General features: G+C 38.8%; 1 protein-coding gene across 2 annotated transcripts in view; it reads right to left on the reverse strand.

The window, feature by feature from the left end:
• The window catches only part of LOC148658537 (metabotropic glutamate receptor 4-like), a 416,277-nt gene that overhangs the window by 315,740 nt on the left and 73,050 nt on the right, over positions 1–27,487 (reverse strand). The gene's annotated exons all lie outside the window — the stretch shown is intronic.

The following is a 27,487-nucleotide window of genomic DNA, read 5'->3' on the forward strand; positions in this document are numbered from 1 at the left end:
CTAAAATTCTTCTCAGCCATGAACAGCAGAAAAGCAGACTTAGCTAATGAGGTAATACTTCTCACCTTCCTGGCCAGCATCTGGTCTTAGGGTAAGATTCAACAGTAGTTCGTAGTGTTTGCTTACACCCAGTTAAAAGTTTAATTCAAGGAATTTGGAGTAGGGCTCATTAAGTCTTTTTTGATTACCCATTTAATGGCTTCACAATGATTTATCACCCTCGCTTAATTATCTATTAAAACTCAATTAGAAGCCAGAGGCAGAACTTCATATATATAAGAAACTCCAAAACAAGAGTGTCAGCAGACACACAGACAGGACAGGAAAACAACAATGACAAAATGATATTCTCACTTGAGGTGTGAAACTCTAGTAAAAAGAAAATGCGTATCCAAGCACATTACTCAAAACGTTGGCAATTATTATTTTGAAAAAAAAGACAACTTTATTCTTTGGTTTGCCTGTGTTTTGTTCAAAATGACAGGAACATAGCCACAGCAGGTCAAAGAGATGAATCACAGAGAAGAAAATATCACAGATTAAATCAGACAACAGAACCATGTAGCAGTGGTTCATAGCCCTGGTCTTGGAAGATCACTGCTAGTTTTCATTCATGCTGAGCTCCACATCCTCAGTGCTTAATCTGCTTGATTGTTTAGACTTTTAAGTTGTTTATTTTATACAGTATGCACTGTGTTTCGGAAAAATCAAGTGTATTAAAGTGTTTTCCAACACCTTCAGCATACATCACTCTGCGCAGCCTCTCCTCAACTTGCTTACTGCAATTTTTGACTTAAACAGCTCTAAACAGCTGATTAACTAATGATGAACAGACACAGGTGGGAATAACTCTGCATCCAGTTTACATTTCAGGCAACTTAGTTTCTGAACTGGGAACAAAACTCCCATAAATTAATTCCCACTGAAAACCAAATTCAAACCTAGCGTGCTTGTCTCTGGGAGGTGAGGGGAAACCAGAGCACCTGCCAAGAACTCCAACTACTGTAGCATGTGAAGCCGTTGCTGAAGTCAACACTGCATAAGTCAACACGTTAGAGTCCTTTCGTCCCCTCACAACACCTCCTGGCTACTCAGCCATAGACTCTGGACTCAATCTGCCTAAAATGTTACTATTCCACATGGTGAAAAGGTGGCAGTGAAAAAACAGCACTCTTAACAAATTCCCTGTAGGCTAGGGTTTAATATTTTATATCTTTTTCAGCTTAACTTGCAGAAATGGGAAGTGTTACAGAAAAAGATGCCAGTAGCACAGCAGCAAGCTTGATGTGCTGAGAGGTGAGCAGCTGACTGAGCTCTCTTGTATAACCAGAAAAAGAGCTGATTCCAGCCCCGCCAGGCAACAGCGATCGCAGCCTTTCCCAGCCCCACAGCTACTTCTCCAACTTGTTTTTCCAAGTGCGGTAAGCAGTTCCATTTCTGCTGCTGATGTATCAAAAGTGCTTAACTTTCAATCTTCGTATCAGCAACAGGTTTTCCCTGCACAGATTTTAGAAGTTCAAAAGAATTAAAGAAAATACATAAGTCATACATAAATTGACATCCTGTAACTGCAGCTTTCAGACTATCTGTATGCTAGAATAAGAACTTAAACCAGAACCTTCATTTTGATATGCATGCTTGTAATGTTTATTGTATCTCTTTAAAATCAAGTGTGGAAGGTTTGGCTGATCAAAGAGTACCTCAGCATTCTCAGCAGATATGATTTATGAAAAACCTCTTTTAGCAAGAGATTTTTTAGTAAGACCCCACAAAATCTTACAAATAAGAGGAGATCCTGTTCACAGGGCATCTGAAATTGTGTCAGACTTTGGTTACTATTTTGTCAGTCCTCTATAACTAAAGAAAGCCTTACAAATTGCACTTTCAAAAGTGGAAAATACAGATGCAAGCTTTATCACAGCTGTTAGTTTCTTTCAGCAAGTTACTTTATTAAGATGGAACAGTATTTCTCTGAGCACAACACGTTTTGCCAAAACTTATTGTGCAGATCACAGACATTATAGGACACCAGTCAACCCAAAAAGCAACCTCTTCTTCACCTGACATTGTCCCTATTTTGAAACCCAGTCCACTGAGCCTGAAGGAGCAAATCTAAACCAAGTGTGAAATGGCCATTCTCTAATAGTTGTATGTTCTTTTGTTAAACAACAGTTGCAGTTTTCTTCCCAAACTGAACAAATCAACAAGTAGAAAAATAATGATTTATTGTTGGAACACATGGAAATCCTTTTGGAAAGAACGCTTATGTTCTCCTTGTGTTTGTGTGGGTTTCTCTGTTTCAAGCACATGCTGACTAAGTTAACTGGTGTCTCTGAGCTGTTTGTGTATACACTAGTTTGGACTGATGTCCTGTCTAGGGTGAATCCAGCTTTGCACTTTATGTTTGTAGGATAATCTTGGGATGTTGTGGAAAGACTGGGAATATGAGGAATAACCCATTTTGTGATAATGGATGGATTAATTTTAGCTCATTATGTTGGTTCTCCTTCCCCAGGATCTCCAGACTCATTCTGCCCTCTCTGTTTCATGTTTAATTGTCTGTGAAACAACTTAATATTTCTGATGAGCTGTGCCCAAACACAAACACAGATTCTATGAAATCTTGGCTTAATTATGATTAAGGATTTTTTTCTGGAGTGCTTTGTAAGACTTTGAAGAGACCAAATTATTTTTCCTCCTGGTTTTTCAGACATCATTTTCAGTGCCTCATAGTGGAAGCTGCTGCCATTGGTGTTCTGAAATATGCAAGTTCCACTGGGAGGAACTTTGTACAACTTTTTACAAAGTTTACAAGGAATGACGAGATCAAAGCAGAATTGGGATCCCCATCCAGAGTGAAGAGTGAACCATGGGACGGCTGTAGAGGTTGGACCAAGGAAGTGTGAGGCAAAATGTAAAAAGATGAATTTGTATATGATATACTGTATGTAGCTACGATTACAATATAGAACAGCTGGTGTGAAAGGTTTGGTTGTCCACAGTCCTCCGACAATTCAGATCTTCAACAAAAGCACTAAAAAATATAAAACTTTTTAAACACTATTTAAAATGAGTGATATCTTGACCTGGTATTTGGAGAACATTTTCTAGGTACTCAAATATTCCTAATTGGAACCAGACTTCTAAACTAACCCTACTGCAAGAGCAATAGAGATACATGGATTCTGTTTTTCCACCTAATCCCAATGCATTGTCTGATATGGTGGATCACACCCTGTCTCAAAGATTGTTCTACAATAACAGGCTAAAATAACTGAATCTTTTCAGCCTTGAACAAAGGGCAAGGGGACATGATCCAAGTAACCAAAATCCTCAAAGACAATATCAAGCTCAAGGATCCTTCAAAATTCAGAACAGTGTGAAACACAAGTGGAAATTACTGGGCAGCGCATTTTAAACTAAGAACACTTCAAAAAACATTGAAGTCTGAGACAAGAACCCAACCTTATTTTGGAAACTAATATCTTTCTTTTATGAAACAGCTGGACAAGATACTCAGATCAATTAGCTCTGATTGATCTAAGATTGAATAAAGAATGGATAAAGTAGATGGATCAAATAATCTCCTCTTGATTCTTAACATTCTTATGTTCTTATCTGAATCTATCTCTGCTATTGTGTTTGATTTCCAATGAAACAAGCTTGATTCCAGGAAATAAGGGACATTGTAGTTGCTTTCATCAAGTATGAAAATCATGAACATTTACTGTTTTCAAAAACGTGAAAGACTTGAAAAGTTATTTGATTACATCACATTACTTGAAACAGAAAAGAGCATTAAAAGCGCTGCTATGTTTATTCATAGATGAATCTCCAAGCAGGGGTGCGTAGCTTCATGAGAGCTTCCAGAGTTGTGTTGGGTTTATAAAAGGAAGCCTGTCCTAAGTTTTCAATAGAATAGCAACCCCAATGGCTTGCCAGGCACATGTGAGCTTGCAGTGCTTTTGCTGAGTCCTTCTTCTCATGCCTGAGTTCTAAAGGGCCTATAAGAACACAGGTTCAAACAAGATGGTAGCCTTGTATGGACCACATTCCCCAGGAAGCTTTGAGAGAATGAGCTGCTGCTCTGAGTTTAAGAATCAGGAAGCAAAGGCCATTTCTGGGTCATTAGGTGATATCTGCTGTCTGCTGACGGAGGGCAGATCCTCTGTGGGCTCCATTTAACAAAGGGAGAAGGACTGACCACAGAAGTGTGGAACGTGTAAGTTGATTTTGAGATTTATAAAGAGTGCTTGTGTGACTCTCAGGGAGAGACTAGAATGTAGAGTTGCATGTTTTGAGGCTGGTAAGCAGCTTAGCCAACCAGGTGCAATAGTCAAGGACTGAAGACATCCGCAGCTCAAAGAAGAGCTAGGCTTTTGTTTTGGTGTTTGTGTATTCTTGGTTTGGTTTCTCTGTAAATAAAAGGTACTATTTTAACCTTACAGCTGAGTGTATGCGTTGTCCTGGCCCCACGTATTTTTTAAAATCATATTACGATATGCTCAGTAGGATGCAAGACCAATAGCCAAGGAAATTTCCTTCTTAGAGGAATTCCTACTGTCAACAAGTTGTTGAGGTTGTGAATCATGGTGGAAAGCTGAGATTAAGAGTTGTCTATTTCAAACCAAAAGGTGGAGGCATAAAAAGAAAAAAGTAACCATCAATGTTAAACAAACAAGACGGTGCTGAGGAGCTGTAGTGTGAAGCAGTGATTAAGGGTTCTAGCCTCAGTACAAGAAGTCAAGAAATTATACTGAGTGAGCACAATTTTGCCCTGTACTTGGACAAGACATCACCAATAGTTCTCCAGCAAACCCATCAGTATAAATTGTCAGTTACTTATGATTTAAGTGTCAACTATATTAAATAAGATTTGCCATTTAGAGCTTATATGGGAGCTTACAGTATATGATCTGCAGAATGGCCCTCAATGCTGCCAGTGCAAACTAGCTAGAGGTTGCTCGTGTCATAACCCCACTTTGGCACAGACACAGCAGTCTTGAGCTGGGAATGAAGTACAAAAAATTCAGAGCTGCAAGTCAGAACCTATCCCAGCAAGTAACAGGGCCAAGGCAGGATACACCGTGGACACAGCCACATACTGTACACTCACACCTAGGGACAAATTTTCACTTAATCCAATCAACCAAGCAGTACAGTATGTGGAAGAAACACAGAAAGAACACACAAAGTCCACGCACATATCACCCCAGAATTTGAACCCAGTGCCATGACTTCCATGCACTGTGCAACTGTGCCACTGTACCAACCTGAAAAACCTGTTCTATGAAAAGTGCCAGGTAACTTATCTACATTGTTCCTACTATTTTCAGTCATGCCCTGGGGGTGTTCCAGAGTCCAGAATCTCATGAGCAGAGAAGACATCCAGGACTGAAGGGTGTTCTGCTAAATAAGAATGAACTGAATTGCATAACATTTCATGAGTCAGTAAAAGAATTTCAAAATCCATAGGGAAAGAGAGACAGGCAATTGACCAAGAACAGAAACACTGTAGCTTGTTCTCTAGTTTTAGTTTTAATGAGCCAACACACAGCTGAATTCTGAACTAGCTGCAAATTAAAAATTGAATCAATGCATGAGAAAACAAAACTAGTTGCTAAGGAGCTATAGTCTAGCTTATGTCTTAATTTAGCAATATGTCTTAGCTGAACAGAAACAGATGTACAGGTGGCTCTGATATAATGGGCACGTTTTAGTCAAAAGATTTCAAATGGCACACAAGTTCCTCATATTTAGTCTCAGAGTCAAAGCCATTTCCTACTATGGATGAGACCAGGAGAGAAATTGTTGCTTACCAAATAAAATTTCCTCTGTTTTGATTTAATCCAGATAAACAGAAAGCTTAGATATTGAATCATGTGAATAACCACTGCAGGACAAACTGTATAAAACTGCAAGTCATTAGAACAGAAATTACATTTTCAGGCGAGGCTAGTGAATAACTTCAGTGAAGACCTGAATCTTCTAGTGCTAATGGTAACATATTTCAGAATACCCCTGGCACCATTTATGGGAACCTAAACCTATCTGTAGGAAAGCAGGAATGAAACCATAAAGTAACATTACCATTTAAGACTGTTAGATTGTAAAGATGATCAAATAAGAAGATCAATGATGTCAAAACCTTGAGACAGATTCAATAGGAACAATAAGGTTAATATCCCACTATAACTAGCCAGTAAGATGTCACTGGTTACTCTCATAAAGGTCATTTCAGTCTTACTGTATATGTCGTACCAAATCCTTATTGAAATATTTCCTATAAATTCCACAGTTTTAGAAGGTTAGATGGAGAACTACCAATCAGTCCAGACCTTTACCGGCAAAGAAAGATTCAAAATTGCTTGATATTGGAATACTTTTACAGAAACCCTGGATGAACTCTTAAGTACTGGACAACCAACAGCAAACCAAACATTATCCAAGTACTTATACACTGTACATACAAATAGTAATTCTCATTGATACACGTAAAAATCTTGAGCTCAAAATGTGCAAGAAGACACTGATCCGTTCTGGAAGACTGGGTTTGTATGCAGATCAAAGTACTACTTGAATTCTGTATTGAATTTAATCATTCAAAATAACAGTCGTAGAGACCACTGTTAACTAACTCAAAATAAAACTAACTAAATTTAAGACAGTTATACTGCAAATGTAAACAGCATTATGAGCAGTTACTGTAAACCAGATTTTCTCCAAAGGTCTCTCGAGACTCTCGTGGCTGTAAGATCTAAAAAGATATATACTGTAGTCAGTCCCTGATGATCAACCATTGGATGCCACTTTAGCTAATTCTATTTGCAAAGGTACTGTAATCTTAATAAATAGACAAACTTGTAGACACAGAAAATCTCAAGGGGTAAATCATGTTCACATTCTCCATACTTTAGATATGATATGCTCTTGTTTAGAAGACAGTTGATTTGGGCAAATACAATTAAATTTGATTTAGCGTTTAACAATCCACTTTGCAAAGTACAATCACATCCAGTAATCCTGACCAGTGGATAATTTGGCAGTTGAACTTACACATTCAGCCTTTTTTTCTTTCAAATCCACAGCGTTCTTGGTATCATGACATTTCATTTTTAGACAACTCACTCACGACAGTTTCCGGCATGACACGTCTGTTGTGGGTGACTCTTTACCTTAATGACAATGAGCTATGGCCACAAATAAGAATTATGACCACTGGTAGCGAATATCTTTTGGCTGCAATTTAAATGACACCGTTATTTAAAGAAATTAATGACTGGAACAGAAAGTTTCTACTGACACAAAAGTTATTTATCCATGCAAAGCTCTAACAACTTCCTCTTCTAGTCTCACTGTGAACTTCTGCTGCAGCAGTGAGTTCATGCTGCGATCTATCATGGTGGCCTGTTGAGCCTGCAGTGGATAATAGTCACAGTGAAGTTTTGCACAGTGAGCTGTCCTGCACTTAAACACAATGATACGACTGCTCTCAGAAGCACACTCGGAAGCCAGTGTCTAAAAACTGTTTTAAAATCCTTGCTGGATTTAAAACGATTAAAATCCTTGCTGGAAAAAGTTTTAGTGCCATGTTTTCGATGTCATGTTAGATTGCCATGAGATTACCAACCACTGGTTGTACTCAATTCTGATTGGGGTTGGTTCTTTCCACACAATCCTATTTTGTGATTGTGCAATGGTTTCTGCTTTTATTCCAAACCTTGTGAAATCACTTGAAAGTGTCCCTGTAATTGATCCTAACCAGGACTTCTCAAAAAACTATTTCCGCCTGATACTGAAAGTAGCAGAACTAAAGTGAAGCTGATTGCTAGCTGTGATTTTATTTTTCCAGCAAAGCTAGAGCATATGACCTTTCCTGTAAACATCTTGTATTAAGAGCACTTCTTCCCTGGTGCCTGAAGCTATCTTAAAGTTAACTTGACCAGACAAAGATTTTATCATATTGGTGAATTGAGTCTTTTTAAGCAGAAAAAGAACAGAAGAATGAGAAACAGAAAATCCACCAATAAACATGTAAGAAATAAAAAAAGTCAATCTCATTCTATCATCTTCAAAGAACTATCAGGATGCCCTGATTGCACAGCAACTTACAGGTTTGGACCTTGTTTTTATTGACAGAAGCATTTATTGAGCCTTTCAGTTAATAATTTAAATGTTACAAGAAGTAAACTGAAAACATGACAGCTTATTGTGTGTATACTGAATTCAAATTAGGCACATTAATTTCTGATGCATGGTTTAGTATTCTTAACACTGACACCTTTACAGTACATGAACCTATTGTGATCTGGTTTAATTTGTTCAGAAACTGCAAACTAATTATTTGAAAAGACTAGAGCACTACTGGGACTAAGATGCGTGGAGGATACTATCTGGTATTCCCATTAAGAAAAAAAAACGCTTCTGCTCAGCTCAGCAACAGCCATCTTGAAAGCATCAACAAGATCAAATGCTTCCACTTACAGTAGGTGTAATTGATTAGTTGTGAAAACACAACAGAGAGACAGGTAATATATTCACAATGCAACAAACAAGTAACATATTCAGTGAGCCTACAGTACGTTTGCCTTCAGGTCTACAGACTCCCAGTCGTTTGGTTTTAGAAGAGTACAGACTGATTTTGTTTTGCAAATAAGTAGCAAGCCTTGTTACAGAAAACTCCAGAAACTAGCTTTGCCATTGGCTATATTTGACTATATTATTATATTTATTAATTACATATACAAATAATTCCAGTCTTTCTAATAAGCATGGCTCTTGTTTCTACTTTTTGTCTGAAATAATTAAACAACTTTTTGTTGTTTATTGTTCCTTCAGTGTTTGCACCAAAAATCAGGGTTAACTATAAAACACTATAGAATTTACATGATTGTATTTAATGTATGGAGCATTCACCAGGCAGTGTTGCTATTAACAATAAAACAGCTTTTATATGCCTTTTATTTTGTATTCAAAATCTGGCAGTGCTCTGTACCCACATCCCGCAGTGAAGGCACAATACAAACATGACTGGTGCCAAACACAGCTTTCTGCAGTGCTCTCACCACCCTCAGTCAGCATGTACAGCATGTGCTGTAAAGAACTAACAATTCGGCACCAGCTATTTCCATTCATTACCATATTACCATCTCCTAAGACAAGTCTTCCACAGTTCCAGTTGTAGCTCCACATCAACAGTCCCACTTTTTGATCCTATCAGCACTAAATGTCCTAGATTCTAAAATCAAAGAGAATGTGTATGCGTTTTATATGCAGATTTCAAAATAATTAAATGCTCATTGGATTAAAACCCTTCAGCATTCAGGGAGCTGCTAAGCTTGCACATATCACACAAGATTAAATGTTACAAAAAACAAAATGAAAGAAGTTCAGAATAAGAAGGAAAAATAAATAGCACAAAATAATTCCTTTTACTTTGCTACTTTATCCTCCAAGAAGCTGCTGCTTCTGTCCAGACATAAGAACAGTTACAAATGAGAGTTACAAATATTCAACCCATCTAACTGTTTTTTTTTTCAGTAATTGTTTGATCCAAGTATGTTGTCTAGCCTTTTCTTGAAGGTAGTCTGGCTTGGTAGTTTGGTGACTTGGTAGCTTGTTCCAGATTCCCACAACTCTTTGTGTATTTCCACATGTGTTCTCTGGTTTGTGTTTCACTGTTGATTTAAATGTAGAAGTCCTGTCACGATTGTAGTCCCTCCCCCTTAAGGGCGCTCCGGCTCTTTCACTTCTGACTTGATTTTGTGCACCTGTTTCATGTTCCAGCCTCCTATTCAGCCCACCTTAAAAGCCAGATGCTCACTCTGTCCCCCGACCCTCCGCCGGATCCCGCTCCGGTTTTTAATCCCGTTTGTCTTTGTCTCTGATGGACCGCCCAGCTCTGGACATTTGCCTCGTCTTGGATTTCCCTTTTGGACAGTTTGCCTTGGATTCACCACCCAGAACATCTGCGCACCTTGGACAAGCCCCCTGTTTTCATTCCGGACTCCTGCATGCTTTTTTCCCCGGTGTTTTCCTCACTCTACCCTGGATTGTGTCGTCTGCATAGGGTCAGGAAAGAATGCCTTCGTTACAAGTCCATTTGGGACTAAGCCTGTCAGTTGAGACATTCCTTTCAAACAAGGACTGTACCTGTCACGCCCTCTGCAGCCAGAGGGCGCTCCTTCTCTGTCCTGTCCCTAGTTTCCGGTCTGCTGTCCTTCCTGTCCCTCTCTTTCCCTTGGGCTATATATTTCCGGGTCTTGCACTCTGTCCTCGCTCAGCATGACGTTCGGATGTCCTGAGACCCGCCTAGCACCAGGGCGCCCCACGTCCGCTCCCTGAGGGCATAGGTTTCTATACGGCATTCCTGAACTCTTTGCACGAATGAGCCCGGGCCTTTTTCCCGTCTCGCCGCTACGCATATGGGTCTTTTTCCGCTCTCCTGCTCCCTACGGTTAGTCCCTTTGGACGTCCGTGACAGTACCGTGTGCTCTTCACTGAACTGATACCAGAACAGCAATGTTTGTTCTTTTATCTTGGAGACTAAAACTGCACACAATATTCTAAATAAGGTCGTATTAATACATTGCAAAGTTCTTGCATAGAATCCATTGAATTAAATTCTATTGTTTTTACTGTGTATTTTCACATTATATTTGCCAGTTTCGTTGCTTTCCAACATGAATATGAAAATGGTGTGTCAACATCGGCACCTAAGTGTCAGCAGCAGTCTCTTCATGTTCAGTGCTTCCCATTTTATATTAGTATTATTAGAATATTAGTATATATATATTAATTGCTACCTGCATACAGCATTTGCAATAAGCGTTATCTGTTAGATTCTTTTGCTCTTTTGATCCTCCTAGTTTGGTATCAAGTAAACATGACTAGTTAACAAACTATATCAATCTAATTTGGGCATTCACCCCTGACGTTGTTCATTAACCACTTGAAATTTCCTGTAAGAATTCATCTTTAAAAGAACATCCAAAGCATTCTGAAAATATACAAAACCAGTACAGTGCCTTCCAACAGTATTCAACCCTAGCTATGGTGTCCCAATATGTGAAATTATTAAATGATGCAAACATTTTTCCAAAAAGCTATATTTAATTGAAAACCTGAATGCTGAAAATAGACTTTTAAGAGTATGATAAGCAGCAGTAAATTACAGCAAAAACTAAAAATTAAAAAATTAAATATGTTTATGTCAGACATATTCAGACCCATAAAATCAAGACAGAACATGATGGAAGCACCTGCAGCAATAATAGCCACAAGTCTTCTTAAGTACTGTACATGCCTGCCAACTTTGCACACCACCTTGGTGCAGTCGTTGCAATTAATTAATTTCCTACCCTACCCTTTTTTTAATTTAAAAAAGTAACTCTAAATGAATGTGATGCTTGAATAAGAGTGTTGAATTAATCTTTAATAAATGTTGTTGAGAACAAGTGCAAACCCTGTATCAATCTTTTGTTTTCTTCTATGCTTCAGTGTTGTTTGAACACCGCATTATTTCTGACATATTTCTCACGTTTTGTGAAGAGTTCCAGGCAAAAAAAACCTTCACAATTCTGGAAAACTTTGCATTCTGATCAGATAGCTTTATTATCAGATTCTCGAGAGGAATTCAGTAATAATCTTATTATCTCTCCTTAAATTCTGCCCTCAATTTATATGCAAATGTGAAGGGAATTTGCCAGACCATAAAAAATTATATTCTCCAGAGAATTTGGTTTGATTCTTATAAAATTTGCTACCAAATTTGTATTGACAGTAATCAACATACTGTACTACAGAATCGCGTTTTACAGTGTTTTTAGTAATAATGCTGTATGGATTGGGATGCTGATTAATTGCCTCCCAGTGAAGGGATTTCAGAGATCTTAGTGTTGGTATAAATCCACTAATTAGATTAATTAAATACAATTCTGCACATTGAGGTGCCTAATGCTGAATGCTCTAGGAGTGTAAGTTAGAACATGATTGACACTTTACTGTATATGTGTAAGCATTTCTCCACACAAGCAGGTGAATTGGCAACTCTGCCTGCAGCACTTACAGCTGGTTTCATGCTGGTTTTTCATGTAATACCACATTTGGAAATTTGGCTGGCTTTTGGAATCAGCGAGAACTGATCTGTTATCCATAGTTTCCCACAGGAGCATATTGTATTCTTTCTTACTGTACCTGGGCCTTGTACAGATACTACAAAACACTGTGCTACAGTATATACAGTAATTCAGTAAAGTGCTTTGTGGAAAAGTGTAAATACACTGCAAATAAAGATTGAGTGCTTGATATAAGGCAAGACAAAGTCAGAACACAGCAACCCTTTGGGCCTTTGACCCTTTGACCCTTTGGGCCAGGCCTCCTGCTGGTCAACGACACCCATTAAATGGGATGCTGGTCCCATTGCTGGCATTACCCCCCAGCAGCGCTGGTTCCAACATGCTGTATACAGCAGGGTAGACTGAAGCAACAATGATGATGAGATGAAGGTAATAAGGTATAGCTTTACAGCAAATTAAAAGTGCACAGTTTCAGGAAAACAGACTATGAAGGAATGAGTTAAAGCTTAAGAAAAGCATAATGGGCTTGCTAGGATAAGGTAGATAAGGTGGAGAGAATGGGTGGCAACAGTTTGCATGAAGCATAAAACAGATTTATTCTATGATGAAGTCAGGCAATTTGTGGTCCTAACTGTTAAATAAATCAAAAAGAAGAATAAGAGGAGAAAGAGAGCACAGTATAAAGCACTTGAAAAAGAACAAGATCCACTTAAATAAAGAGAATAAAGACTGAACGCACAGCTGAAAAAGATATTATAATGGCCAAACAAGAGTAAAGGAAAGGGAATACCGCAATGGATGCTAAAATACATAATAAAATATCTTCTGTATTACAACTGTTCCATATAAAGTTCAATATTACATAATATTATATTACAGGTGCTAGAAATACATTAGATGAACAAATCTCCAGAGCCTGATGGTGCTCCACAAATTGTAAGTCATGAAACAAGTGATGTTATTAAAAGGCCATTAACAGATTTCTTGCAGCTGTCTCTTGAGACAAAGGTTATACCTACTGACTGGGAAATTGCTAATGTAGTGCCCATCCTTAAAAATGGTGACAAAACTGAGTCAAATATTTACAGACCAAGTCTTACTTCTGTTACAAGGGAGATTATGGAAATGACAATTAGGACTAAACCAGAGGATCATACAGTATCTATGGTGATAAGATACAATAATCTTCTAAGTGATAGTCAAAACAGTATTTAAGAAAGGTACAGTAGGTATTGCTTAAATAACTTGCCAGACTTCATTGAACAAATACCAGCAGTAACAGATGGTGCCATGCCTTGCAAATAGAACACAGACCCTTGCACAATTTTCACATTTTGTAGCTTTAAGGCTTGCAGCCATAAGTAACTACAGAAGTAACAACATTTTTATGTACTGTACACAACCTACAGTGTAGTGCAGTGGTTAACTTTGGGGTACTGAGTTCAGTTCTGGAGTTGGGGTGTTATCTGTGTGAAGTATATATATTTTCCCCGTGCCTTGCACCCCTGGCTTGAAAAGATAGGATTTGGCTCCCCTGCAACCCTTAATTGGATAAAACAGTTAGGAGATAGATGAATGTTTGATTAAAAAAATGTGACATCATTGAAAAGGGGAGAATACTTGTGCAAGGCAGTCAAAGCATTTTCAAAGAGAGATCTTCTCTAGCCAACAGCTGCACATCTATTTGACTTTGAAGCCAAACCAGGGTCTGTAAAATACAACTGCATCAAAGCCATCATCTATTGTTTTTCTAGAATGATATTAATGCTTGATTTATGGCTCCCCCCACACTTAGGGTCAGTGTCATACTGTAGCCTGATTAAAGACTCTCTCTCCTGGGTCATATCTGACTATGACTCTAAGATAAGAACTGAAGGACTGAGATGGAGTGGGAATACTAGGCAATAAAAAGCTCAACATCCTGAACCTATTTTTTTAGAGGCTATTTTTGCCTCATAAATAAGAAACCTAAAAGCAATAAATCAAAATGTTCATCAATCACCGTAGTTGTAATTGATTCTGGTGTCAAATTTTAATTACAGTGTTGCATGCTTTGTATGGAATAGCTGCCAAAAATAGGACTGTAAATCCAGTCTTTTGAAAGTACTTTTGTGGTGAAGAGACTAGTGCTACATTGAAAGTGGCGTTCAAGCCTACTCAATTGCTGGTTGCATTAAAATTACTAATAGCAAGTTAGAACCTCTGCAGCAGGCTTGTAGGCTTGTTTATGTGTCTTGATAGTTTCTCTGAGAACCCTAGTCTAATTATAGGCTGTCTTGAAGGAAACCCATAAGAGTGCATTTGATTCTTTTCCCTGGGAAGCACTGAGGCCACACAGGCAAGAAAAGATCGATTACCCTAGAGACAGAATGATTCTATTTGTCCATCAGAAAGCCAGCCTACTGAAATTCAGTCTTGTGCCCTCTTCTGTGAACTGCTGTTTCATGGCACGCTGACTATAGCTTTAAAGCAAAGATCGTTACTCCTGGCCTCACTCCTGGCTTAATAGTGAACTTCATTCATCCATCCAGTCATTTTCTAACCTCTTCTTCCAGTTCAAGTTCATGGGAGAGCTGGAGCCTATCCCAGTAAGCAATAGTGAACTCAAACCTCTCAACTTCAAAGACTTGAAATCCTGAAATGAAAAATCATATAAAAAATTAACAAATTAAACACCCCTACAAGTTAAGACGTTGCTGTGAATTATGGGTATGAATGGTAACTAACCTGTTACACAGTCACAGTGCTACAAGAGACTTAACTGCCTTATGCCTTTTCATTCTGCCTTTTTGTACAAGTAAAGATTTCTAATGAGATGCCATAAGAGAGTTTGGTCCTGTAGCATTGTGATTGGACCATGAGTTAATTAATATTCATACCCATAATTCAATAATTAATTCAAGCCTCACTACTTCTCCCATGAAGGCTGCTGGGTGCTCCTTCAATAAATGTTTTATCAGGGCTCTGCATGTGTCTCATAACCCCTGATCAGATAAATCTGAGTCAGCCTTCTCTTCCTGTTGGCAGCTGCAGGGCAATCCCAGTGAAGTCTTTTCTGATGCCCAGAAACTCAAAAGAATTCTGCGATTGTATCACAAAACAGAAACTCATTTTCATGCCAGTTAAGAAAGGTCAAAGTGCTGAGTGCACAAGACCAGCACCACTGAGGGAGATTAAAACCCCCAGGACACAGTCAAAGTTGAACAGAAAAAAAAAGAAAAACAGGTCTCTTTTTGAACAAAAGACTCAAAGACTGCTATTTGGTCTCTGAAGAAAAGACCTAACATGGTCTAGCTCCTCTTCCTCACACAGAAATACAAAATAAACAATAGGAACACAAGTACTTTGCAAAGATAAGCTAGAAATGAGAAGCAGACGTTTAGTGCATTTTGTTCATTTAGTTAATAGCATCTTAATGATACAAGGACCTCATCAGCTGGTTCTTGCAGGATCTCCAGGAATCTGTGTATCTGAACTCAACAGGGCTGTGTAATAGATAGTCCTGAGTTATTCAGCAGAAGGAGATAAGGTATTTTGATGCAGCAGTATTCTTCACTTTCTGGGGAGGAGTCCTGCATGACCTAGAAGGTCAGAGCACCTAGAAGTGACCATAATTGAATCCTGAAAATGACCAAAATCACATCCTCAAATGAGCTGCACCGATCTGCTTCAAGAACATGTCACTGTTGCTTGTCCCAGACAACTATTACCCTTTGTCTGAAGCAGTTTTCAATCATGAAAAATCTTCTTAAATTATTTTAAATCTTAATTTATCTTAATTTTCTATTTATGTCAAGAAGACGTCTTGTCATAAATGTTCCTAAATTAGTGCAATGCCCAGACCAATATCTTCCAATACCTTTGAGAATTTTGAATGCTTTTCCCTGTAAATCTTAAAGGCTTTCAAAGGTTTAGTGTACTTATTCTACTTAGCAAATCAGTTCAGGTCAGGAATGAAACTGGTTGCTCTTCTGTTAACTGATTTCAAATAATTACATGTGATTTTCTCAAAGTAAGCCACCTTCTTTTAAAATGTGATAACTAGCACCAAACAGGGTGGGGCAGGGTGATACAGTAATGAGCATTGCTGCCTTGCAGTGCTGGGTTCATGGGTTCAATTCCAGACGTGATGTCATGTTTTCTTGTGAGACTTCTCCAGGTCTTCTGGTTGCCCACCTTGTAAAAACCTGCAGTATATACAGTACTGTATTTTACAAATGGATGGATTTTAAAAGTGGCCTCATAATTGATTCCCACACAGAATGGTCTTCCAGGTGTCACTACAACTAAAGGTCCTCTTCCAATCACAGGTGTAGGTGTAGTCCTCCAGGGTTTTCTCATCTCTTGCACTTCTCAGGGCACTTGCAATCATGCGTAACTGTAGGATGTGCCACCAGAAGGAACACACCTCTCACCAATCAGTGTTGGCTATCCAGTATGGGGCTGTGGTGCCTCTGCCTTACTATAACTGTAACTGTAACTATAAATGATTAACTGTAACTGTAGCCAGATTAATGACTTGATTGTGAGTGGGTCTATTCTCCACCTCCCACATGCAGTAACAAGGTCTGTAACTATGAGCAAAGACACAAAACATGCACAGCTGCCGATTCAATTGAGTGGATATACAGTAACAAAAATAGTAATCAGTGATGTAAATTTAAAAAAAGAATAGACAGTGTTATATTCATTGCTGTGGCCATACTATTGAAGTCAATGACTGAATGCTATGACATAATTACTTGAGCTATTCATCTGGTGCTGTAAGGACTTTGAAGATTTCTGATGTTAAGGGTCAAGGATAAGAAACCCAGGGCAATTCTTTAATAAAAACATTCACAGTTCTTAAAATCACCTTTGATCAGGACATTAGATGGAAAAGTTTTGCTATACAGTCGGACATGTTTGTCAACAAACTCTCTTCAGAGTATACAAATCTGTGAGCTTCTCAATCTTTTTAAGAACAAATCAGCCTTTTTTCTAATTTTGGGAGAGAGGAATAGTCAAATAAGCAACTTGTTGATTTTCTTGGTACTTCCAGTTAGCATATTTGAGAAAGTGAACTGATTTATAAAACAATTCAGCTATTGTCCCTGATCACCATAGATATAGACAAATAGAAAGGCAGGTCATGTGCGCAGAAATTATGTAGACATATTCATTTTGATTTAGTTGTCACATCTTCAATGGTGTGTTAAATCAATACAAATAGGTTCCACATTTAGCCTGATCATTTCCAAGACTGTTTTCCCCAACAAAATGACAAGAATGTAACTGTGGTTGCAGTTATAAAGCTGATGTGAGCTGCATCTGCATTAGTCACTCTCAGTGACTATCCTGTTGGTAAAAGAGTGTTTAATGACCACAAACCAACATGAAAAAAGGATAGAACAACCTAAAACAACACTTGTTTTTTAGAGATCTCTTTGAGGATTTATTAATCACTTCATTGCCCTTTGTCTAACCCTTGCTGAAGGCAGTCAGAGGAGATAATTAGCGAAAGGATGAGAATTGATCTGATGGTCATTCTTTTCTACTCTCCTGGCCTTGTCCTTCTGTAAGATCTACTGCTCTCAGCGCATCTGGGCTGGTTGACTGCACAAGCAGAAAAACATTAATTTGCATAGCTGTGTTTTTTGTGTCAACGGATGTAAATTTTAAATCGTCCCTCTTAAATCCAAGTATCAATTTGTCAAAATAGTATATAATCATTTTAAGGACATGGGCCTTTAATGACCATTAAAGATGCAACCTTTGTTTTTCATTTGTGCTGTCTGGTTCCTATATTTTGTTTTCAAAAAGGAGTTTGTATGTCTTTTCCTTGTTCACATGGGTTTTCTCCACACTACAAAAATAGCCCTGCAATTCTTTTCATTTTATTTTAATTTACTTATTTATATAAATTATTTGTAAATATTTTATTAAAATATTCATTTTCAGCTCATTTTTCTGCTGTTTGCTACAGATCTCATTCTGCGCTCCTTGCGGTGCTGTGCTGTTGTGCCAGCTTTCATTGTTCTGTGCTGCTCTAATTGCAACATGAAAACCCAGCTTTTAGAAACGCGGATTTCAATTATCTGTGAAACAGGGGCTCTCACACCGAGAAAGGGTCTGGAATTCTGATTTCCAACATTCAAAACCCTTTTAGATTTTTTATGTTCCTATAAATCATCAGTAGCCTACAGATACAGAGATAAACTTTAATTGAAGCAATTCAACTGGTTTGCTCTAGTCCCACGCAGATTACAACTCAGATACCTAGAAAACCTGCAGGGCCAACTCAGACTGAGTCTTGCTGGAAAGGAATGCAAAACAAGATTTACAAACTACATCTTAGCACCCTTTCAATAAGTGCCTATTGTCAATTTGGCTTCTATTTTTTCCGAATTTCCACTATATTTATTCTGCCTGGAATTCCCATTTCTTTACAGGGGCCTAAACATGCTTCAAAACATCCCAAACTCAAAATGAGAAGTATCTGTGTCAAGATTTACGACACAAACCTCTGCAACCAAGCAAACTCAGAGCAAGGTAAGCTGATTGTAGGATGAACACATGCCAAAGGAACATTAAGCATAAAGTTTTCTTTTGACGAACTGCATCTCTTAAAAGATTTACAACTTGCTGGAGCTGTGTAATTTCAAGAACAGCTAAGCTCAGCGAGAACAAGAGCCCAGTAAAACTGCAGTAATCATTGAACATACCTGCACAGAAAACTCAGTGTGTGCAGAGACCTTGAGGAAAACCAATAAAAAAAAATGAAAATGAAAAATAAAAAAAAATCTAATCAAAGTGAGCTTGTGGTGCTTCGGAACAATATATAAGCACAAGGTGACATACAAGAGAAAACAAACAGATCTTTTAAAATTTGTAGTTACAGTACATAAGATAAATTTTAGGAAAAACTAATGCAAAGTACAAAACATAACCAGCAGTATAATATAAGGCCATCTGCCAATATTCTGTTAATTTCAATATGCAGTAGAAAATTTAGCATCCTCCTGCTAAAGTATTTGGTTAATGTGCTTTTTTAAAACCATCCCACAGCAAATGGAGCAGGTGGTGTGTTTTTGGAAATGTCCGGAAGACACCAGCCTGTCCGTTAGATTGTAATCAATGTTCTTGGATTTGTCATGTGTGCTAGAATTCAATGGTTTTGGGATTTGACGTGTGCACTTATTCAATTTCCATTATCTGCTGTAAACTCTAAAACTAAAATGGAAAGAGTTTGTTTTTCTTTTTTTTTTGATTGGTCTGGCTTTGAATGTAGGGCTTAATGACCATACACCGGCACTGATGTCTCAGTGATGTCAGGTTGTCAGGTTGTCTCCAAGAACATGTCTTACCTAATTACAGTAAGGAGCTAGCAGGGAAGCACTCAATCATAACTGATTTTTCATCTATATTGTTCATCTCTGTTGCAAAACTGCAGCTTTAATGCATGCATTTTTAAAAAGAAATCACTTGAATAGATCCCACTTCCAAAGATTATTGCTCTAGGTTATTGAAATATGTGCTGAGTGTCGGGAAAAAGGGTTTTTATTTCAATGTTAACATGGTTACAGGCATTTCTAATTTTACTATAAAGCTTTAATCCCATTTTAACCCTTTCCCATGGGGCAGCATGCTCCTCTGAATAAGCTCTCTAAGGAAACACTCTACACAGGAAAAAAGCTGTATAATGGACTCCAACGTAATTAATCAGGTTTTTCTAGTACACAGTTCTCTCAAAGAGCATCCAGCTGCAAGAAGAAATTTCAGGCATCAGTTCTGCCCGGATGGTTCACTTGATTACTCTGCAATGGACTGGTGTTCCATCCAGGGTGTACCCTGCCTTGCGCCTATTGCTTGCCAGGATAGACTCCAGCTCCCCCGCCATCCTGAATTGGATAAGCAGATTAGTAATTGATTGGATGGATGGATGCTTATTCATTTGTTTATCTAGCCATCTAGAGAAATCAAGATCTAGCCAACAAAGCAATATTCAAGGGGAAGCAACATAGGTTGTTGAGTTCATTGTGCAGCTAACGGCATAGCTAAAGGTAGATCAGCGAAGATTTTAAGCAACTGTTGAAAAAAAGTCTGAACCACTTTTTAATGAGCAATAGTTCCGGAATATTGAAAGGTTTCACTCACTATTTTTGTGTTCACGAGGAAAAGTAACACCCAAGAATCACATGCATTGAAATTTTTTATTGAGTTTTGTACTGTTAAGAAAATTGGCTTGATGTGCTTGGCTGAAGGCCAACTTTCTGACCACAGGATGAGGATCTCTGGGATACCCATACAGAGAGAAGTGAACGAAGAGCCTGCTACAACAATGGAGATGGAATGGACAAAGGATGCAAAAGAAGAATGCAAATGAGAGAAGGGGCTTCCATATAGTCTTTATAGATTTTTAAAAATAAATTAGGAAATTATGACAAGAATTATAACAATTTAGGACAGCCGAGACCACTTGAAATTAGCTGTAATTGTTATCCCCCATGAACTTTTTTCAATAAGCACATTGAACATGTGGGAAAGCATTCCAGCTAGTGTTTTCAACACTTTTACCTCACCTTCTGAGGTTTTAGTCCTACAGCTGAGCTTCTAATTTGTGTGACTGAAATTACAGAAACGAAGCAGCACTTAATAAAAGACATTAAACCCAGAACAGAGAACACAAATGGAATCGAAGAGGAAGTGATTGTTCACCTGAACAAGAGGCCCTTCTTTACACAAAGACCGGTGGGAGTCTGGATGAAGCTACTCAATCATGTTGTTAATGTGGATATAGTGGTTTCCTTCTGTGAATGTTTTTTTTTATGGACTATTGAACACTATTGACTATTGAACAGCCAACATCAGCATTCCTGCTCCATCAGGAATGCTGAAAGTGGCTGTTTGTCAGTGTAGCTACTTAATCGGATTACTCTAAAATGTACAGTCCGGAGATGCTCTGCTCAACAAAGCTGACTGATTGGTCAAAAGACATACAGTAGTTTGTGCATTATACCTGATGGGTGGTTCTTAATAAAAAGGAGCAACATACATAAGTTTTAGGAAAGAAAGAGCTGTGCTCAGCACTTTTTCTGATTTCATTTGAGGTGATTAAAATGTCTAGGAATATATCATCTTCCATAAAAAATAATATTGTAACGCTTACGGCCGACAGGGCGCTGTGTAAGAGCCGGCGTACCAGAGCGGGTGACGTCACCGCCCTTCCCTGTGATAGCAGGACCACAGCTACTGGGCTGTGGAGAGATCTCTCTTTGGCTCACGGGGCTAGGTCGCTGCAGAGAGACGCGGAAGTCCCGGGTTCGAGCCTCCAGTCGGGATGGGGCCGACCAGATGCGGCGAGGGCGCCCGCCGGAGCCCCCGTTGCGTTACATTGGTGTCAGAAGCGGGGCGGGATAGCCCTTCGCCGGGGACGGCGATTTAAGCGGGGGAGAGTGTAACGCTTACGGCCGACAGGGCGCTGTGTAAGAGCCGGCGTACCAGAGCGGGTGACGTCACCGCCCTTCCCTGTGATAGCAGGACCACAGCTACTGGGCTGTGGAGAGATCTCTCTTTGGCTCACGGGGCTAGGTCGCTGCAGAGAGACGCGGAAGTCCCGGGTTCGAGCCTCCAGTCGGGATGGGGCCGACCAGATGCGGCGAGGGCGCCCGCCTGAGCCCCCGTTGCGTTACAATATTAAATAAAATGCGTATCTATTTTTTGAAAATTGCAAAGACCTTTCCTTTTGCTCACGACACTTATAGCCCCTGCTTGAATAATTATTTCATTCCTTCAGTTGATCTTTTTTGTGAACCAGGAGACACCAAGAGCAAGAAACATATGGCAGCATAGCAGAGCATCTCTGTCATTAATGAAAGAAGAACTTGGGCCTCTGAGTCACTAAGTGTAAGAGAGTTTCCAAGTGCTTGTTAAGCCTACACCTGCTGCGCTCAGACACACTTGCCCTCCAACTAGCCATGTTTCCTGTCCTACTTGTCGGCTTTCATTGCTGAAAGGAATGTAAAACTCAAAGTGTGGGAGAGATTTTTATTTCCTTTTTTTTTCCAGAAACTCTGCATTCTTTAAGGTCTGCGTTCTGCAAAAAAAAAAGTGAAATGACTGAGGAGATTCAGCTGACTTGTTTATGCTATTGTGTTTCTTTTTTTCTCCATGGATGCCTCTACAAGAAAACGACACAGAATTATAACAACACATACCCCTGTCTTTACAGAAACCTGCCGCTGCTCTTCACCGCCTGCAAAATTGTGTTTTAATTACAATCAAGTTTTCAGTCGCCCTTAATCAAATTACCATTGCAGCGCTGTACCGCTCGCATTTGTCATCCAATAATTAAATTATATTGCATTTGCAGCATTTGCAAGACCTGATGAGATTTTCACAAGGCAATTGGGGACCAGAATGGAAGAGCTGTACTTCAGTTGAAGTGCTCGAAATACCCCCTTAGCCCACATTACATAACCCTTTTATAAAATGTTAATCAAGGCAATTGGAATAGTCTATGCACTTTTCATAACACTTCGTAAAATTTTAGCTTTAACCCTCTGCAAATACATTCGTTTAGCCCCGTCTTCTGATACACAAAAATTCCAAGCAGGGCCGCTTTGGAAAGAAGCCATAGTGTAGTAAAGCACAACACTATGCTGGATTCAGGAATAAACTACACATGCTTGTCTTCTTCTTAATTGCTTGTAGGTTTTAACTCAATTAATCTGAGTTTCCCCCATGGGTAATACTAACCCTTCCTGATGAGATACAATTAAATTTAAACCTCACTTGCAGACCCTTTCTTCTCCAATGGCAGATGACATTGAAAGGATCCTGCTGAATAACTAACTAACAAATTGCTGATCAGTCCCAAACACATTTGCCTAAAAAGGAGACAAGAGAGGTAATTGGCTCCCATCGGTGCCTCTTTTTTGTTCTGCTGAACACGACCCTGGCAAAAATGGAACTCCCTCCTACATTGTCAAAATGCTTTAATTCAACCTGACGCTGCACTTACTGCCAAACAGGAACTAAAGACATGCAAGCAGAGTAGAAAAAAACTTTTTCAATACCTGTCATTTTCAGTCAAATTAACAAATCTGAGCGGATTCAATTGGACGTCACATAGCCAAACAAGCAAAAAAATATAAAAGCACCTATTAAAACTTTTGAAAACGAATTGATTGAAACTGTTAAATGCTTTCCCTTTGATTTCCTGTTTGTATTGTATTTTCCAACATTAATTTTGTAGAAATAACAGTAACACTGCTGAATGGCACAATTTCACATTTCATCCTTCAATTAGATTCAGCTCTACTACACAGTTCTCAATGTAATTGAAAACCGCAGACACATTTTCAAAGTGGCCATAACATCAGCATGAATTACTGCATTTTGCTTTGTAGAGCAAGGAAGACTCGTAAAGTGTCATTCACTCCTGCATATATCGCCTACATGTTGCAGTTGTCATTAATCGCCCCACAGAGCAATTACAACAGACATGCGGTAATTTTAAAAAATGTGGTGCTAGAGAATAGAGAGAGAAAACTCCTGAGATCCTCATTAGTGGACCTTGGGAATATGAGTCGGAACACTACCTTTAAGCTCTAATTAGGAAGAGATCAGCGAATCACTAACAGCCAGAGAGATCCAGGGCCATCAGTGAGCATGCAAACAGCATACAGCGCCAAAGCTCCTTAATATGATAACACTATTGTTCAAGAGCAGTTATGTGCTCTAGCTGAAACTTCAAAGTTTGCCCTTCTCCTTGTTTCTGTTTAAATAGTAGTAGTAAGTTCTGAATGCTCCTGTTTCCTAAATTGTGCCTAGCTACAGTATGTCTGCAGAGGTACTTCTCTCTTTGAGTTATTAACAGATGAACAGTATCACTACCATGGCTCTTGATATCAGAGAGAATAATATATTCATCAGTATTCCAAGGTTTGACAAGCAAACCTACTGCTGTGACTCCAGTCTTAGATCTCACATGTGGGTTTAAATATTATACTAAACAAAGAATACAAAGTACTGCATCTCGGTACTGGTTATTAACAACACACTACAGTCTGACTGCATTGTGATAGCTTAAGGTGCATTGGTGCCGAGGATCAAAATAAACTTTCCTCACTATATTGTCACACATTTTCACAAAACATACAGACTTTAGATTAAATGATTACTTGTTTTTCGTGTCATTTTGATTAATTGATCCCACTTAACTGACCATCATATATTTGAGTGACTTCGACGGCTGCATTAGCACTAAATCAACTCATTAATGAAAGAATTGAAATGACACAGGTGGCGATGTGATTTATCTTCTTCAAAGTCTAGTGGAAATCAAATAAAAAATACAGAAAGGAACCAATGTGGAAAAGATCTCGGTATCAAGAGAGCAACACCTTTATGTCACTAGGATTTTTGAAGCTGGACAAATTCAGCATATTGCCTCACCATCACCCAGAGACAATACGTGAATGACAGGCATGATGTGGGAAAACATATGTTATGACACCCAGCCATGGTCGATGGGATAGTCCGAGTGTTATGGTCTGTTACTACAGAACTCCACTTGTAGTTCTCTATGGAAAGTTGACTACACAGCGCTACATGGATCACGTACTAGGACCTCACTTGCTGCCATTCCTGTGGGCTCATCCTCACATTCCTGCAAGTGGACACAAATCCTCATGGTGCTTGTGTAACAATGGCTTTTGTGCAACATGTGATAGTTATGCCGTAGATGCCCTGCACTGGAGTACAACTAAATATACAGGTATGTGGGCTGAGCTGGGGTGACATATGGCATCAGTGGCTTACAGACCAGTGAACAGACACATGCTTGTCCAGGTTCTATGAGTGGAGTGGGGCAGAATTCCGCAAGATAGCATTTTGCAACCTGGTGCAAAACAAGCAGATGTGCTATACAGCTTGTATTGTATCCAACCCTGGCCTGTGGCTTCAACAGTAGACCGCCTATTAAACAACCGTTATGGTGACAAATACCAACATAATAAATTAACCTGTGTCATTTAAAATGTCAGTGTACCATGTGATAAAAGCCATTTTATAATTTTCCTTATAATATCTTTAATAATAATAATTGCTTACACTTATATAGCGCTTTTCTGGACACTCCACTCAAAGCGCTTTACAGGTAATGGGGACTCCCCTCCACCACCACCAATGTGCAGCATCCACCTGGATGATGCAACGGCAGCCATAGTGCTCCAGAACACTCACCACACACCAGCTATCAGTGGGGAGGAGAGCAGAGTAATGAAGCCAATTCATAGACAGATTATTAGGAGGCCATGATTGGTGAAGGCCAATGGGAAATTTGGCCAGGTTATACCCCTACTCTTTCCGAGAAACGCCCTGGGATTTTTAATGACCACAGAGAGTCAGGAACTCAGTTTAACATCTCATCCGAAAGACGGCGTCTGTTTACAGTATAGTGTCCCCATCACTATACTATGGCATTAGGACCCATATTGACTGCAGGGTGAGCACCCCCTGCTGGCCCCACTAACACCTCTTACAGCAGCAACCTTAGTTTTTCCCAGGAGGCTCACACCTGCTTAGCTTCAGTGGGTTGCCAGTTGTGAGTTGCAGGGTGATATGGCTGCTGGCAATCTTTGTGAATATGATGCACTTATAAGTTTTTTATGTTTAGTTTATTAGATTGTATTCAAATTCCATCGAGTAGACTGTAGTTAAGGAAAATAAATCAATAATTAACTACTGAAAACAGCCACAGTACGCACACACAACCTTCTCTAGAGTCCTCCAGATCCTCACCTACTGTAGTTTTGTGAGGCACCATGTAGAATTACATACTAACTAATGAGAAGGAGTTCCAGAATGAACAGTCTTCTAGAAGTGTTTGAATTATTTTCAATGTTATGTGTTGGTTTCATTGAGATAATGATCTAAGACAGTGCTAATGCAGTTACGGGTAGATATATTTAGAAAGCCAAGAGCTAGCTGGTGCTGGAATGGCTTACCACCAATTCTGACATGAATTCGACTGAAATTAGACAGACAGAAACTGAGGAATCAACTGCTGACACTTGTGAAATGCTTTACAAGATATTTGTCTTAAAATTATCCTGAAACAGTCCTCCAGCTGTAAATCAGGAACTTGATTAAATGTACTTTAAATGTATGTATTAATTGAGTCAAACCATAGTTTGTAATACTGTATATTCTCAGTTTATTAAATATGTGTTAAGATTATCGATTTCACATTAAGTTTAAGCGCAAAATCAATGCCATAATACAATAGTACTATGTCAAACACTACAAGTGTATCATTCATTGAAAGAACTCTGTTATTTGTACAGTACAGTAGATCATGATTATTTTCCCAGAATGTACAGGTTATAAGTTGCACATAGAAAGGTTTGTATAAAAATTAGCTACTGTTTATTAAATTCAGCATCCAAAAATGCAGCAGAATGCAGAACTTTGGCACCTATGGAAGAACTGTCCACCTTCTACATAATGCAGAAGTTACCATCGTGTTTGTGTCTGTTCCATTTTGTGCTTGGTGTTGTTTTGCATGTTATGTCTATATAAATGCAGTTAACAATATATTGTGAAGGCTTTGTAATTAATGGTCCATAAAAGTAAGTAGTGTATAAAATACGACCATCCTTGAATCAACTGATAGACTTGTTTCAAGAATAAAAGCTCCCTGATAAACACGGATGTGCTCATAATTCAGCTAAAGTTCTGCACATAAAGAAATTTATTACCTAGAGCTAGCTAATTAGTACTAGTTCCCCAAATCATGCAGTTAATACAAACACTGAATGTAGAAAAATTATACCACAATTAATCTTGTCTTTTAAAAAGACCAGACTACTTGAGCCACAACACGGTAACCAATAGGGGAAAAGAAGGAAAATACTAATAATATACTGAGGGGCATTAAAAATGCTGAACTTCATCAATCAGCAAAAACACAGGTGGAAACAAAACCAAGGCTCCACTGCAAAGCATAATAATACACCTCAAAATACAGGCGAATATAACATTACATATCAGCTCTTAAATTAAGATGCACCTGAAGGTCCCAAAATGTATTTGAGTAAACACATGAATACACTAATTAGTAGCTGTGTTGCTACAGAACAGGCAACCTAACATGTTTCCTAGTATCCAACAACTTTTATGCTAAAGGAATATCCAGGGATTCGGGAATATCCTGGGAGAAACACTGATTTCCTAGAAGAAAGCCCTCCTAAGATTTCTTCCATCACCTAGAGATTTCCCATTATGGAAAATAAAAAAGCAACAGCATAACGAAATGGTTTATGAATGGCCACAATTAAGGAAGCCATAGCTGGTTAGCTGAGTTACAAGATACTTGAGGTGACGATTCCCAACAAGTGCAGCAAACAGCAGAAATAAGACACATA

This window comes from Lepisosteus platostomus, chromosome 7, assembly GCF_059453375.1.
Source record: "Lepisosteus platostomus isolate fLepPlt1 chromosome 7, fLepPlt1.hap1, whole genome shotgun sequence".
Taxonomy (NCBI): Eukaryota; Metazoa; Chordata; class Actinopteri; order Semionotiformes; family Lepisosteidae; genus Lepisosteus; species Lepisosteus platostomus.